Raw genomic sequence first — 16,538 nt, 5'->3', positions numbered from 1 at the left:
GTCACAAACTGAATGATCTGTGTGTGGTAGATCTGTGTGTGGAAAGAGGTGTGTGGTAACTGAGCTAAGCCCTGTATGCATTATGGCGGATAATATCAATCCTGCCTATTCCTTTGTGTATTTCTACCAAGCATATCACTGTGGTTCCCAGACCTGCTCTAACATTGCTTAATACAGTGTTCAGAATTGGGTTGTAATTTAATTAGTTGGGGGGAACATTCATAGCATGGTGGATTGCTTGTTTTTTAAATCACTGTATGTGTGCTGGAGAGGAAAACAGTCTTGCAACACTGCTACTGTAGCAACAACTATGATGGGAAACAGTTATCAATCATGGTTCTGGCAAAACGGTGTCTGAAATAGCTTTCCAATACATATTTTACTAGCACAATTTAAGTTAGTGATAGACAAGCCCTCAGTGTGTTGCATAGTGTGTAACTTTTTAAAGGGTGTCCATCTCAACTGTGTAGGAAGAGGTTATGTAAATATTTTGGATTATTCCTCTTAACTTATTTGGCTTGAAATAGATGTAAACGATGAACTTTCCATTGATTGGCTAGAACCCATCAGGACAAACACCACTCTTGGGCTGAATTTTCGTATGTATTCAAACAGTGTCCTCCTGTTTCTAAACTACTGACTGCCAATTTAAAATAGTACGCAAAAGTAATATTTCTCAGCCATTCTGAAAACACAGCACTTCTATTTGATGAAGGAATAAAGAAGCAAGAAGAAAAAATAAATAAGGTAATGTGATTGTTTCATAGGTAACATATATACAGCTAGAAGGTGTAATGAGAGAACTGCTGAAAAACATCTTTGAGCAAGGCTTTTCACTAGAAAAATTCTGACAAGATTTAAAGATGGGGATACTGAGGAATTGAGAGACTATGTGAACTGTCTAAATAAGTGTGTGAAGGAATAGATCCCCAGATGTGTACCTTTTTAATTTTTATTCCCAGAAAGGCTCGGTTGCTATTGATTTTTACATGGAAGGCACTCAGATACTACAGTGATGGGCAGCAATATGAACCCTCACACAGATGCCCTAGTCCATGATTTGTCTCTCTTTTGTAGGTCTTCAGATCACGTGCACCATGGTGAAGTGTAGAAGCACCATGTGATGAACTAATTTTAGTACCAGATGTTCAGGTAGCTACTGTTTACCAGGTTTAGGCATATAGAGCATTACATCCTAGTGTTGCCCCCACTAAAATCTCCCTGGAAACATTCCGATGAGCAAGTAATTTTCTGCTTTTTCTCCTCTCTTTTTATATATATACCACCTTTCTCCCTTGCCTCCTCACCTGCTTCCAAATACTTGGAGGTAACTGGCAGAATCTAGGAAATTTTTGAATAAAATGTTAGTCTGTTGTTTGTCTTGCTGTAATTTAAGATCAATTTGAATTAGGAAGATAGGCGCAGATTGACAAAGTTATTTAGGCTTCTAAATTCCATTGAAATCAATGGAAGCTAGGAGTGCAAATATCTTCATGGTTCTGGGCCAAAGAGAACTCTGAAATACAACCCATGTTATCATCTGGCTTTAGTATGGAGGTGGACAACGCTTCATCATTAGTATAACTTACCTTGGATGCTGGCTAATATAACAGTGGCTGTCTGTGCAACATTAATAAGGAGCTCCAGTCATAGACTTTGAGCTCATTGTGAGATTTTCCTAACACACCGGCTTTTGAGGAAGTTTAGTGTCTTGGAGCTCTCTGGTCTCCAGGGGAAGTGTGTACTTTGCACCACCTCTTAGATGTGGTATGCCTCCCCTTTTCCTCCAGATATGCCTGGCCAGGTCTGCAAAATGATGCAAATAGGATGGGCGAGATGGGATCTGTCCCCTCCTGGGGTAGTAGTAAAGAACAGGTCCAGGGACAGAGCACAGCGTAGCCCTTGGTGTTTCTAAGTTGTGGTTTTGTTTCTGTTTACTGTGTCATGCACCTCACAGTTCAAATGGATTTGATACATTTTCTTCTTGACCTTCACCGCCTTAAATTTAAAGTGCTTCTGTCAAGGTTTCCAGGCCCCAGACTCGTCCTCATTAGAGTGTAACATTTTTAAGGTGTATCAAGTCCTTAGTACTTCTCCTATTCCATATTTAAATAAATACCTGATGTCAATAGTCAAAAACCAACTACCACTTCAAATGAGCCTCTGGGGGCAGGGATATTGTTAGATTCCCAGGGCTGGCTATGCAGTAGCTATTAACTAACCAAACAAGATTTCCCCAGAGCTGTGCTGACCTTGATCAGTGATGTCTGTGCACAAACCAAGATGTTTAGACACAAGGTGCATGTAAGGTGAAACTATTAAATGCAAACATTCATTTGAAAACCATGTACTTTATTTTCTAGGTTATTCTTGGTTCAAAAGCCTTTTATTGAATTGGTGTGTTTCTCTGGGGTCAGTGTAAAATGCTGGGGTCCTTTTAAGGAATTCATGGTTTCCAACAACAGCTGCTGTTAAATGAAAATAGCCATATCCATTTCAGCTCCATTCAAAACACAAGATAAAGCCAGTTAAATGGGATAAGGACAAATTAGTGGGAATGGAAGGGCAGGGATTATTGTTTCCAAGAGGGTCAGACACCTTGCATGTTTTGCAACATTGTAGGTCTTTGTAAAACATTCCAAAGTGTATCCTTCAACTTCATTACTTTATATTTCATGTTGATGTTTTTAATAAAAAAACGTGTTCCCGTGCTTTATGGGTTTATCTGGGAAACAAAGGGGAAGTGGATTAATTAATCCTCAATACACCTATCAGGTATGTAAGCATTATTTATTCGCATCATAGAGATATGTATAGGACTTGCCCAGGCTTACACAGAAAGTCTGTAGCAGAGCCAGAGAAGCACCCAGATCTTCTGATTCCAGTCTTGTGCTCAAACCATAAAGCCATACTTGTTATATGTGCTTTTTGTTATTGTAGCAATGTATATTTAGTAAATTACACAAGGTTACTGACTAAAAAGGGTGCTTGTATGAGGTTTGCTAAATAGCTGATGCAGGAATGATTCTCTTGCCGCAAAGCTTGCCTAGTGCTTAAAGAAAAGACGCTTAGAAATCCAAAATCTTGTATGTTAAAACTGATGTCTGTCCTGCAAAACCAGGATCTGCCAGGATGAATTGAATTTTCAGCATGTTGATATAGATTTCCAGACAGTTTATAGCTGCTAAGTATATCATAATAACAGCATATAATCTACAAACTGCAGACCATACATTGCCAATGCAGCTGTGAATATTGAATTCAATATCAAACAAATAATTCAAGTAAATAGGGCTGTAATTTTTATTATGGTAATTTTTAGGGGAAATCCATGTATTAGGGTGAAAAATATCAGAACCCTTAGGGCTGTGACTTAAATACTCAAAAGGTACGAGTCTTGGATTCTCATTTAAAGAGGTCATTTCAAGAATTGTGCCCATAATGCCCTTTTTGATGCTCTGCCTACCTGAGTGTTCCCTGTGTTTGAGTACTTTATGAGAAATAGTTGGAACATGAACCAGAGGGAGATCTTGGCTACCTTTGTGACAAGTTTAGTTCACACGGAGTTGCAAGCTTATGTCTTGCCTCCTCCCCCACTACCCCTCTCTCTCTCTCACTGCTATGAGTCAGAACTCCCATTCCCAAGAGCCCTACCATTCCAAGTAGGGGCTTCGTTAATTTTTAGTGCATATGCCCCTGACAGAGCTAAAGTCCGAGAGATTTTGTGATCTTGCAGCAAGAAAGCTCTACATAGGCAGTAAAGTACATCAGCATTGGTGAGCAGAGAATCTGAGTTGCAACTTGGAAGGCCTGGGAAGGGTCACAAGTTCAGGCTAAAGCTTTGCCTCAAAATATTTGTCACCACAGCCTGGATGTAGTAAGTTTATCGCACTTCCTCTGATGTCCGTTCTTTCCTTTAGACAGACCTCTTCCATCCAGACAGGGAAAAGGCAGGGCAGTGCAAATGCTCTGAGAACATTTTCTTTGATGAGAGACGCTGACTGCATAACATGTAGACCGAAGGATAATAACCAAATTGAGTAAGTCTCTCTTGCTCAAATCTGGAATATGTTTGGTTAGCTGGACAGAGGGCCTTCCTAACTATGAATCAGGACATTTATACTCCATGATCAAACAAGTATAGTGGAGCACAGTGTCTTTTTAAAAAAAGAGAGATGACTCATTTATTATGATTTGCCATTCCTCTTTTCAGTAATAAGACTGAAATGTAGGCTTATTTTAGCTCAGGAGGGAAGCAGCACTTTGTGATACTTATTTTTATATCTCTATCGATAGGGGGACGTAACACATACCAACTGCCTGCCCCACTCCCACTCGTGTTTTGCATTGTAGACAGCCTGGGGAATGCTGAAGCCAGAAGGTTTGTGTCTGCTTACCAAAGAACTGGGTTAAGCCTAAATAGGAAGAGCCAGAGAGTCCAAAGGCTGTTCTCTGCCAGCAGATGTTTTGCATTATCTGCTGCACACTGATGCTTTCTGTGAACCTCACTAGGGCTTAAACTACCATGTTGGCATCTTCTGGGAAAAATCTTTGCTTTAAGAGCAAGGACGCAAACAGTTCAAGGACTCCCACTTCCGTCATAAACATTTCTTATACCAAACTGATAATTTTCTTAGTTTCAGTGAATCTCAAAGGAATTTCTTTTTACCCGGCTATTAAAAGGTATAGTTATTTTCCCTTCCCAACCCCCTTCCCACATATCATCCCACAGAAATATCTGCTCTAGATCTATGTTCCAGATCACCGGAGATCTTGACATTTGGAGATTTGTTTCCTTCAGCTTGAACAATGAAAAGTCACTCCATTTTCAGATTCTCAGTGCTGTTATGTTTGGGCTGCAAAAAACTGCACGGGAATGTTTGAGTTTATAAAAAAGAGTTTCTAATAGGTTTTTTAAAAAATCCTTAAACTATTTATATTGGTGTAAGATTTTTGTCAAAACTTTTTTTTTATAGCAATCTAAATGTTGCGCTCAATTTGAGACCCCTTTGAGGGAGACAGCATAGAATCATAGAATATCAGGGTTGGAAGGGACCTCAGGAGGTCATGGACCATACAGACTGGGATACAGAAGGGGGAGTCAAGAGATTCATAGATCCGAGACCAGAAGGGATCACTATGATCATCTAGGTTGACGTCCCATATAACACAGGCCATAGAACTTCCCCAAAATAATGTGATGTGAGTTCTGTCAGTAATTTGGTGATTTAGGTTCTGAGCCTTGCCCAAATTTTCTCATGCCTCAGTTTCCTCACCTGAAAAATGGGAATGATGATTACTTACCTTTTGTAAACATCCTGAGATGTCTGTATGAAATGTACCATTATATGTGATTATTTATTATCTGATGTAATTTCAGTAGTGCTAACCCCAACCATTCAAAAATTAGGTCAGGTCCCCAAAAATCCTGAGATTGGCTTAAAAAACATGAGTTTTTAAAAATTGAGACCTTTTTTATTTGCCTTCTGGTTTCTTAGCCTTTAGGTTTACCCTCAGGTTATGGTTTCAGTTTTTTCTCCACACCAATGAGGAGTAGAAACTTTTATGTTTAGAGCTGAGAATCTCACATAATCGCTGTAGGAGCCGGGGCTTTACGAAAAGCATCAAACATTGTAAGACTCACCATAAAATCCTAAGAAGTAGCAACACTGTAAATTTTTATAATCCTTCCTTTAAAAACAGAGTGGAGATGGGGCTCTCTCTGTTGCGGTCACAATTCTCGTCACCTTCCAGGAAAATAGCTGTCTCCAGCCCTCGGCTCAGGAATGCCTACTGTTACTGTGGTAGATTTGGAGCTCCCTGTAACTTACCACTATTCTGTGCGTTTGTCTGACTGCTGTAAGGGGGTTTACTGTATGAGATGAAGGGGTTAATTCAAGACAAGGCTGGCTGCACATAGGCAGGAAAGAGTACAATGTCTTCAGATAGCCACTCATCTACCAGCACTCTCAGGACACTGCGAGAGCCATTGACTTTGAAGCTCCACCTCTGACACCCTGCTGAGCTCACCAGACTGGTTTTGGGCAGCAGGGCAAAAGGAGCCTGGGAAATTGAGAACAAAGCACTTTGGTTGGATTTAAAAGCCAGACCCTCAAGAACATGGTGAGGGAGAGTCAAGGGGAACAGATTGAGACCCAGGCTCCCTGAGGGTAGAAGTCTGGGATAAGATAGGCCTGCCTAGGATTCTAGGTAAGGTAGGCATGCATGCAGACCTTTTGTTTTAAAAAACCTTTTCTCTTATGCTGTGCTTTGCTCCTACTGGTAAGATTAAGCAATACTTGGTTTTAAGAAGGCTGTTTTGGGTCACTGTAACCAGTGGTCGTGGCTCCCGAAGGGAAGAACTACAGGTACTGAACTCAGCTGGCTTGAGCAAGGTTGATACACAGGGGACTGAGGCTGGCTGGGACTCAGTCTAAGAGAGAGAATTGGAGGATTCTGTCCGAAAGAAAGTAAAGGCACGAGGCCTGGCAGCTGAGGGGTGCATTCAGAGAGACCAAAAGAGGGGTAAGCAGTGTAGTGATCTCTATAACTATGACCGCAACTAAGGGTCTGTCTACACTGCAATTAAAAGCCCAGGGCTGGCCTGTGCCAGCTGACTCAGGCTCACAGGCTTAAGCTGCAGGGCTATTAAATAACAGTGTAGACATTCCAGCTGCAGCTTAGGCTGTAGGACCCAGTGCGGGGGGGGGGGGGGGGGAGCCCAAACCCAAGCCCAAATCAGCTGGCCCAGGCATGGATGTCTAATTTCAGTGTACACATACGTTGTATTGCTTTTTAAAATTACAGTTTAGGGGAATTAGAGCTTCTTTGTATTTTGAGACCGAGCAAAGTAGGTGCAGTTTTCCTTTAACTATGTATAAATATGTAACTTTTTCAACTCAAACTTCTTGAAAATGGTTTCGGTTGTATCACACACCCCAGTCTCACAGTTATTGGAATTGCTTTGATGTTCTTTCCAGAAATCAAGTCATATCTTCTTTTGGGAAGAGCCAGAAAACATCTTCCTCACTTGCTGGAAAGGAGCAAAAGACTTATGGTGACTCTCTTCCTATCCAATTACAGATTTTCCAACTTCCCATTCAGTTGAATGACAAGACAGTCTGAAGTTTATGTCCAAATCCTTCAGATTGAGTTAAAAATGCAGGTGGTTCTCTATTTGCTGACTGAAATGACAATTTCCTTCAATCCCTTCTCTTGAACCATTCACTTAATCGTGACATTTGCTTCCCGTGTTCTTCTTGCTCTTACCACTCCCATAATTATTCTTTACCTCCGACCTCATTCCAAACCCACCTTACTCTACAGGCTCAAGGGTTGTCTGTCTGCCTGTCTCCCAGATACACACACCCCTTCTGAGTCACGCTAAGCTTTTATCGTCAGGGCTATTGCTACAGCTGCTGAAAACGGGAGTAGCCCTATCTTCATTCTGGTAAGAAACGGAGATAGGTAAAGCAAACGGTAACATTTGGGACACATCAGATGAGTCCTTCTGGTGAGGAAAATGGCAGCAGGACTTCTGTCAGCAGGTGCCACTACTCTCTCCAGAGTTCCACCACACCCTGGATGGATGACCTCTTTGTCAAGATGCCATCTCCCCATGGGCTAGCAGAGCAGATTGTGCTTTGGAGGAACGTGTCTATTGCTGGTAGACCTTCTGGGGTTAGTTACAGTATATACAATTAGCAGCAATATTTTAGGATTCCAGAATGTATGATAGGTTTCCACTGTCTGCTCAGCTTAAGCAATATGAAATCTTGTTCCAGACACTTCCCAGGTAAATAATGCTACCTCCATATGAACTGAAGTCCAAGTCTTCTGGTCTAGCACTCTGTCTTAGTAATGGTGAGCTAGAAAAAACTATTGTCCCTCACTCTGCTCTGATTTTTGTTTTACTTGCTGGTCAGAGAATTGGGGTGGGTGTTTGCTTTTTTTCCCCTTCCTTCTGATTAGTTAAGTTTTTATTCCTTCCCACCCCCTGTAGGTGTCTGAAGTTCTGCCTGTCTTCAGTGCAGTTAAAAATACTAAAAATCCCATGATGTAAGTGATACGTTACTGGTGAGTAACATTTTCTCTTTTGTTTAAAATGAGAAATCTGGGTTTGGTCAAGCAGAAGGAAGGAGATGGAAGATTAAAAATCAAAGTTAAAGTGCCCTTATTTAAGATATTTTGTACAGTGAGAAAATCCACTGTTTTTTGACCTCTCCTGTAAATCACAAAATAAGGTCCATACTGTATGGGCTGAATAATAGCCGTGCTGAAAACATAGACCACATCAATGTGTTTAACTGAGAAAAGGGACAACAAAATGGACCTGTGGCACTATCCAAAGCTCATTTATTGCTTTATTTGCTGTGCCACAGACAGATGAAATTTTGATTTTCATGTTGTTGGAGATCTAAGTTCAGAATTCTTCTTTGGTGGAAAATCTGCATATTCTGAAGGGAAAAGGGAAAAACCGGATCTGTCAAGATTCTGATGACATTTGTATCTAAGACGCCAATTGTATCATCGAAATAGACAACTGGTCTAGTTGGGGCTGGTTTTTGGGGAGCAGTAGGAACAATGTGTCCCAGAGCAACAGCGCCATTAAACCACAGGTCTGACACCTAGATCCTGCTGGATCTAGCCAAGTGTAGAGGACTGGGACAATGAGAAGCACAAATACCAGGGGGGAAATTGGGGCCAAAAACTCTAGGATCCATGGGTCGGATCCAGGTGTTCACATGCTGTTTCTCCAGGATTCACTGGGATCCAGATTTATTTTGGTGTAAGAGGCATGCCTACACTTGCTCTCCATTTAGGCATTACAATTTGGAAGGTGGGGAGAAAAATACTGGCTGGGTCTAGGTGCCAGACCCAGGGTTTAGTGTGGTATTGTTCTGAGGTACATATCGGCTTGGCGGGGGGAGGGGCGAGTTTACAGCAGTAAATGCAGTTAGTCTGCTCTCTATTTTTATATTCTAATTTGTTGTCTTGCACACTAAAATGGGCAAGATCCAGGTAAACCTATCTTTTATCCACACCGTACAGTGATGCCTCTTGTTGCTTCCAAATGAGCAGAACTTCAAGTTGAAATACAATCCCATTTCATTTTGCTTCAATGGAAAGAATCCCTTTGCAAGGATGGGTCACAGAGAGCAGAATGAGACCACAAACTGAAACCATTTAGGGAAGAAAGTTGTAAGGACTATATTTTGCCAACGAGAGAGAGGGACCGATTCCAGCTCTGCTGAGAAAAGAAATGATCACTAAAACATCTAGCAGTCATTTAGGAATTGAAAAATGTAGGTATAGAGTAGCAATTTTGCAATAGAAAATCCTGTGTTTCAGTCATTTTGTGAAATGTTAAAGTAAGCATAAAGAGGCAAATATTTTGGAAGAGAAGCTATTTTTTAAAGTGCAGTTATTGTTAGAAAAGTGACTCTGAGTTATCTGGGGATTTTTTATTCTCCTTGATAACTTCCATAGCACATATTCTTCAGTTGAATAAAAAATGTTTTTCTCTAAACTACCAGTGTTTCCAATGCCCCCTGAGCTCTGAAAATCTGCCTGTGTTCTTTCAGTCAGTAGCTAAGACTCTGCAGTCAGGACAGAGGCCATTCTGCTTCTGATGCATGAGCCAGACCAGAATCCAGCTCCTTTGCCTGCAGCTGTGTTGCCAGCAAGAAAGAGTAGAGCTTGTTTGTGTCAGTAAACCCGGCAGATATGACGGGGATAGTCACAGGGGATCAATGTATTAGAAAGATGCCCTCTTCACCTAGTGTCTCTTTCTGAACATAACCATGGGTTAGAGGGCCACTTTAAAGTTGTTTGTTCACCTAGCTTGAAAAGTAACGTTAATTTGTTTTGAAAATTCATTCATACATTTGAACATTGGTTGGGGGTGGGAGGTTGTTTGTTTTTTGTTTTTGTTTTTCTCTTTAAGGATATTTATAACGCTCACATCGTGGAACTGCACCTTTCCTGTACAGTAACAAACCACTTCTCCAAAGGTGCACACCATGGCAGTCCTTCCCTCCCCTGCTGTTCCTTTAGACACACTTCTACTGAGCTAGGGGTGGGCAAACTTTTTGGCCTGAGGGCCACATTGGGACTGCGAAACTGCTGTGCCTCCCCAAACAGCCTGGCGTCCGCCCCCTGACTGCCCCCCTCAGAACCCCCAACCCACTTCTTGTCCCCTGACTGCCCCCTCCCAGTACCCCCCGCCCCAACCACCCCCCAGGACCACACCCCCTATCCACCACCCCCCCCGTTCCCTGTCCCCTGACTGCCCTGAACACTATCCACCCCCTATCCAACCCCTCCTGTTCCCCACCCCCTGACTGCCCCCGGAACCCCCTGCCCCTTATCCAACCCCTCTCCCTCCCCCACGCCACTCAGAGCAGGAGGAGCTCGCAGCCCTGCTGGCTGGCCAGAACCAGCCACGCTGCCGCGTTCCCCGGCAGGAGCCGCAGGCCAGAGCGCATGCAGTGCAGTGAGCTGAGACTGTGGGGGAGGGGGGACAACAGGGGAGGGGCCAGGGGCTTGTCTCCCCGACCGGGAGCTCAAGGGCCAGGCAGGACGGGCCCGCGGGCCGTAGTTTGCCCACCTCTGTACGAAGCTGTCAGTATTGAAACTGGCAAGAATCCAGCGCTCCAGCATTTCAGAAGCCACTCTTCTTATGAATTCTAGGGTAGTGCTAGCTTCCAGTGCAGCTGGAAGATGGGGAGACTCACTCGTATCTGCCTGCTCGTTCTTCAAAACTCGGCTGGTAGCTCAAGTTGAACAATGTCCATCTTCTAGACCAAAGTGAAGGGATGATTTTGAAAGAGGAGTGCAGCCTGTATGTGCCACTAGTATATCACAGCCGTGTTGAGAGAGTGAAGAATAAAAGTGAGATAACAGACCACGTGGAAGCCACACAGGTAATTGGTGTGCATTATTCTCATGAGGCTATAAAATTATTTGCGGTGTGATGTGGTCACTGCAACATAGTAAGAGCAGACTGTAAAATTCCCAGCTACCTGTCTCCTAAGATACTGGCACATTAAATCCTCTTGGACAGAAGTGTGAATGAAGAGAGTGATAAACTGGGGCATGCAAAATGTCTGCAGCAGAGTTCTGCTGACTGACTGAGGGAAATGATACTGCTTGAGAGGTGGGGGAGAAACTGGAGATGGAAGAGTTTGGTTTCTGCACCTTTGCTATCTGCATTTCCTTTCAGTAGTTTCCTGTAGTTAGCAATGCCTAAGGGCCAGATGGTTAGTTATTCAGAGATACGTTTTAAGTGTAATTGTCATGTTCAACCTGGTGAGATTTTGAGGGGTCCAGGGGAAGGAAAATCCTTTAATATCCCTTCACCATTTTTTCTCTTTTTCAGTTCCCCGACTCTCCTCATGGCAAGCTTTCCCTAAGCCAAGGAGAGCTAGATATTGCCTATCTTTTTTCCCTTCCTTTCCTCCCTCAAGAGCTGTCAGTATTGTCGCAGAGGTCACCTAGACAAGCTACTTAAGAAATGGCTGAGGGTCCATCCAGGAACTGAGCCCAAAACCACCACAGTGTTCCAGGATCTTGCCTGGTCCAGGGCTCAATGACCAAACTTGTGTCCAGTGTATTGAAGTGCGGACCTGCGGCAAAAATCAAAAATCCCTTCTGTGTAAGGGAATGTGCGTTACACATTGCTAAGTGGGTATGAATCTAACAATCTTGCTTAAGACTCACCTCTGAATTTGTTCCGAGATGTTTTCTTCATGTTCAGATAAATCCGATATTCACCTGGATTATAACAATGAGAGAATCCTCTTTCCTAGTTACCCAACAGCTGATGATGTGCCCGAGAGGCCTAATCTCAGATATACCTGTGTAAATCAGAAGTCCATTGAAGTCCATGTATTGACTTTAGCCAACTTCTTTTGTGATGTCCTTTTGACTTCATAGTGTGTGGTTTGTTTAAAATGTACATTATCACTTTTAGTATTGGATTCAGGATGTAGTGATTTTGTGTATGACACAAAATTCCCGATTTATCTGTGGGTCACATAAAGGAGATGTTCGTTGCGGCTGACTGTTCCCTAACAGGAAATGTTGGGGTGGTTTTGTTGTCAGTCCTGAGTTTGCTAACCATTTGTAACCACGTTAAAGACGAACAAAGCAAAGGAGAAAGTTCACCGAGTGCGCACAATAATGACTGTTCAAAATGTGGCAGAATGACAGCGGTTTGCTGGGCTTCCCTCTCCTCTTTTATGTGAGCTGAGAGATTCAGCTCCAGCTCCTTCAGTTCCTTGAAGGCTAAAATGTTCATTTTCACTTTCACCAGAAAGTCCACCTCTCTAAACATCATCAATTAATAGGCAGATATTCCCTGTGCTATATCAACCCCTTGCCCGAGTAGTATTGGGGGGAGACTGTGTATTGTAATTTCTTTAAAAAACTGAACACACGTACTAGTACATAGGGGGGAGTGAGGGGAATCCTGTCTCTAAGGAGTCAGAGCTTAAATAAAGCTACCCTTTTTTGACCTCCGAACTTGAGACCAGAGATCATAATGACCAGAGATGGAAGGCACTTATTGGATCACACAGTTCTCACCATGGCAGGATGAAGAGGAGACTTATTCCTTATTGCCATGAAATTACATTCGATCTCATACATGTGGGGGTTAGAGTTTCCAAAGCATTCACCATTGGCTTAGCTCTGCTCCCTTGTAAGGCTGCAATCCATTATTCTGTTTTTTCTGGACTTTGATATGGCACCCGTTTCATTAATATCGCACGATCCTACCCAGTAGATCAGAGCCTGACAATTCCTTATAGTGCCGAAAAGGAACAAAAAAAATATTTTTTTAAAAAGTTTAACAGTTGGGGGGGAGGGGCAATTTTCATTGAGCAGATTGCCACGAATTGCATCAATCCAAGAACTGCTTGTGGTTGTCATAGTCACAGCCTACAACACCCAAACAAAGCAGCAAGGAACCAAAGCTGGCATCCAAAAGCTGTTATATTAATAACATTCTTCTGGTTAATAACTACTAATTTATGTATGTAGTTTTCGTTTTTAAAAAAAGTATGAAACTTAACAATCTTTTGCTCACAGCTTGGTGTGGGTTTTTAAATAAAGCCTAATTTTTCATCCTCCCCCAAAATTGGACTGGAATTTCTGATTCAGTAAGAATCCCTGCAGCAAGTTTCTATTGGTATGACACATAGGTAAAATCCTGACCAGTGAAGTCAGTGGTAACACTTCCATTGACTTTAATGGGGCCAGGATTTCCCCCTATGAGAAAGGTGATTCAAAGGTGATTGCCCAGTGGGCAGTCTTTCAAAGGTCATTGCACACATGACAATATCCATGTGATAAATTGCACAGGGCTGTGATAAATAAATTTATTACAGGCCTATGAGTGTATTGCTTGCTTCCTAACCCATCTCCCCAAGACTTATTCTAACATCCCAAGTCCTAGAGTAGCTTCAAACTCCTCCATTTTTTCAATAAAACAACCTGAGTGAGAAAAGCTTTATCCTTCCTCCTCCACCACCCAAATAAGAAATTTATGCCCCAAAATTTACCTGCACAATGCCCAGGATAAGTGAGATTCTGTCCTGAGCCAGGGACTCATTTTCGTCTCTATAAAATATCATAGCTGTAAAATTTGGTACCTTGGGATCCTGCAAAGCTAAAAATACAAGCTTTATGCAATTGGAAAGATGAGGCTCAAATTCCTACCTTCCCAGTGGAGCCCAATGCCTGGCAGGGGCTGAGATATCAAACTTAAAAGTAGTGACATTTGTGTGTGTGTGTGTGTGTGTGTATAATACATAAACTCTTCCAGGCTAGTTTTGAAGGGGTTTTGCACTTACCAGATTTTATTTTTCTCTCCCTCTGAGACCTGCACAGTTGGACTTATGGCAGTGGTTCTCGTGACTCCAAATGGGGTTGTGCCATTAGCAGATGGGGTCACGGCAATCCCTAATATGTGGAGGATGCCATTTTGCTCCACACCGCATGACCGGTTATGTATAGTGCATGTGAGGTCACCATGCATGGAGGACACCATTTTGTACAATGAAGAGGCATCCGCTGCACAGCATGACCTCACCCGCACCATATGTACGAGGTCATGCTGTGTGGAAGATGCTATTATGTAGGGCAAAATGGAGTCCTCCATACATGTGACCTCACACTTGCAGGGAGGGTGAGGTCACACTGTGCGAAAGATGCCATTTTGTTCTACAAAATGGTGTCTTCCATTCTGCGTGGCTTCTGGGAGGCAATAATTCATTAAAATGGGGTCATGCCAACAAAAAGTTTGGGAACCCCTGGATTATGGTAACTTCAGGCCCCTGCTACAAGAAATAGTCCTAATAATTTTTTTTAGACTTTACTAAAATAGATTTTCTGTGACTTATGGCACATAAATGGTACTACCTACATGGTTATGTGGTGTGAGCTAAAGGTTTCATGAGCACTCATTTAGAATAACCTGCATAGTTTATTCATGCCTTCATCACTTGTGAGTAAAGCAGCCATTCCAAACTTACGCCAGTAAAACCTCTATACCATCCCATTCCATCATGTAGTTCCTATTTAATAGGGTCTACAATGCACACTCCAAAAGCATTTTCTTCCCATGTTGGGGGCAGACACTGAGTGCAACAGGCATTAGCCATAACAAAGAGGTCAGAGTCCAGAACCAAAGCGACCAGAGATGATCGCTGTACTCAGGGACTATTGATTCAGCGACTGCTGTATTCTTATCAACTCGGTCGTTACTGTGAGAGCCCCCTGCAAGGTCTTGTTAAATAATAGCTAGTGGTTGATTAATGTGCTGTGAGTCAGCAACGCAGTATTTTAGCTTTCTCTAGTTGCTATGGTAATGTTATTTTAACAAATAGCTTTTTAATATTTAATGAAAACTATGCTTCTGGCAAGCTAGAGTAAGAACTACTCCAATTACTACTACAAAGGGTTAGCAATGAAGAATATTTCAGAGCCACATTTTTTTCCCCCAGAACTGTCAGCTCCCTAAAAATCACTTTAATTCATTAGTTGCAAGAAAATGTAAGCCTGTTCCCAAGACACAAAGCAAATGTAATGCAAATCCGCAGTTACTCTGCAATTGAAGGTTGTCACTTCTTTGATGTGTAATGTCAACTCACTACATGAGGACATAGCAGTATGATAGCATTTATTAAACATTTATTTGTAGCTGGAATTCCTCATTTTACCTGTGCCTGCCTGATTTTGTTTGCTTCATGTTCCTTATGTGTCAGGTTGGATGCTTTTTTCCCCGCATCAGCTGGTACAGGAGGCAGTTGGTGTATCCAGATCAGACTCTGGAGTGAATCTTTTTTTAAGGTGAGCACCTGTGCTCCCTAATAAACCAAATATTCTACAGGGGAGACAATAACAGAGTACCAAGTCCCAAAAATAATTAAAAGCTCTTTTTATGAATTACATTATTTTATATTTTTTTATCATCTGCATAGTATCAGAAGTTGCTGGGCTTTTCAGGTAAGAAAGCTGCTCTGGAGAACTTATTGTGTGTGTGTCTCACAAATAATATAAGAAGGAAACATAACATGAATAACTCTATATAATGTGAGTTTCATAGATAACATATTTATATTACATAATTTTATATCAAGCATATAACATTATTTGAATGTTAATTAATTTTCTTTGTAAAGTGCTTTGACATCTTCAGAAGATTCCATTCTGTTCTAGATACCTGACGTAGTTCTCTGGTCCACAGCACTGTTGTATCTGAGCACCTCAGTTTTACACATATATCCTCGCCACAACCCCAGGAGGTAGGGAAGTGCTGTTACCTGCATTTATCGTTGGGGAACTGAGGCACAGAGAGAGAAACTGACTTGGTTAAGGCCACATAGGAAATCTGTAACGGAGCTGGGAATTGAGCCAAGTCTCAGGCTACTGCCCTAATCCTGGACCATCCTCCTCATTCTATACAGGTTTTTATACCACCTTGTCATCTTAGTATGTGAGCAACATCCAAAGCAACATGATTAACATCTGTCACATTCATAGATAAGCGTTATAGAAGTGAAATATCCCAGTGAGAGGCAAACATTATTAAACCCAATGAGTTTCCATATGAGCAAAGCAAAGTGCAAAGACGTTCAGACCTGCTGAAGACCTTCTAGAAAGTCAGTGACAGAACCAAGACAAGAACTTAAGAATCCTGCGTTTCCTGCTCTACTCATTAGACCATTGTCCCTCCCATTTATCCTAACTAAATTATAAGATCACGTAAAATAATCAACGAGGGAAGAAAAATAGAAATCTCACATTCTCTATTTTATTTTTCTTTCCCCGTTGATTATTTTAAGTGATTTTAATATGTTTGCTTAATATTGCACAAGTCTAAAAACCTTTATTACATCTGATACCACACCTCTTATTTACATGCTGAACATTTAGATTCATCTTATAGCCTTGTAGCTTCTGTAAAAATGTAGTCGGTGTCAGGCCCTTTGACATATTACCTTTGAACTGAGAAGGGACTCGACAGCTGAATG

At 41.9% G+C, this 16,538-nt stretch overlaps 1 protein-coding gene across 6 annotated transcripts in view; it reads left to right on the top strand.

Moving 5' to 3' along the window:
• The window catches only part of ZHX2 (zinc fingers and homeoboxes 2), a 113,293-nt gene that overhangs the window by 36,443 nt on the left and 60,312 nt on the right, over nucleotides 1-16,538 (top strand). The window contains exons 2-3 of one of the 6 annotated variants that reach the window (XM_073330227.2): nucleotides 8,003-8,076; nucleotides 10,693-10,925. The exons of 4 other annotated variants lie outside the window; for them this stretch is intronic. The gene's annotated coding sequence lies outside the window, so the exon portion shown is untranslated. The remainder of the gene's footprint in view (nucleotides 1-8,002; nucleotides 8,077-10,692; nucleotides 10,926-16,538) is intronic. One more of the 6 variants, XM_073330224.2, reaches the window with a different exon arrangement.

Source organism: Lepidochelys kempii, chromosome 2 (genome assembly GCF_965140285.1).
Source record: "Lepidochelys kempii isolate rLepKem1 chromosome 2, rLepKem1.hap1, whole genome shotgun sequence".
Lineage (NCBI taxonomy): Eukaryota > Metazoa > Chordata > Testudines > Cheloniidae > Lepidochelys > Lepidochelys kempii.
The sequence above is the reverse complement of the archived record's forward strand: the minus strand, read 5'-3'. Positions and strand labels throughout refer to the sequence as shown.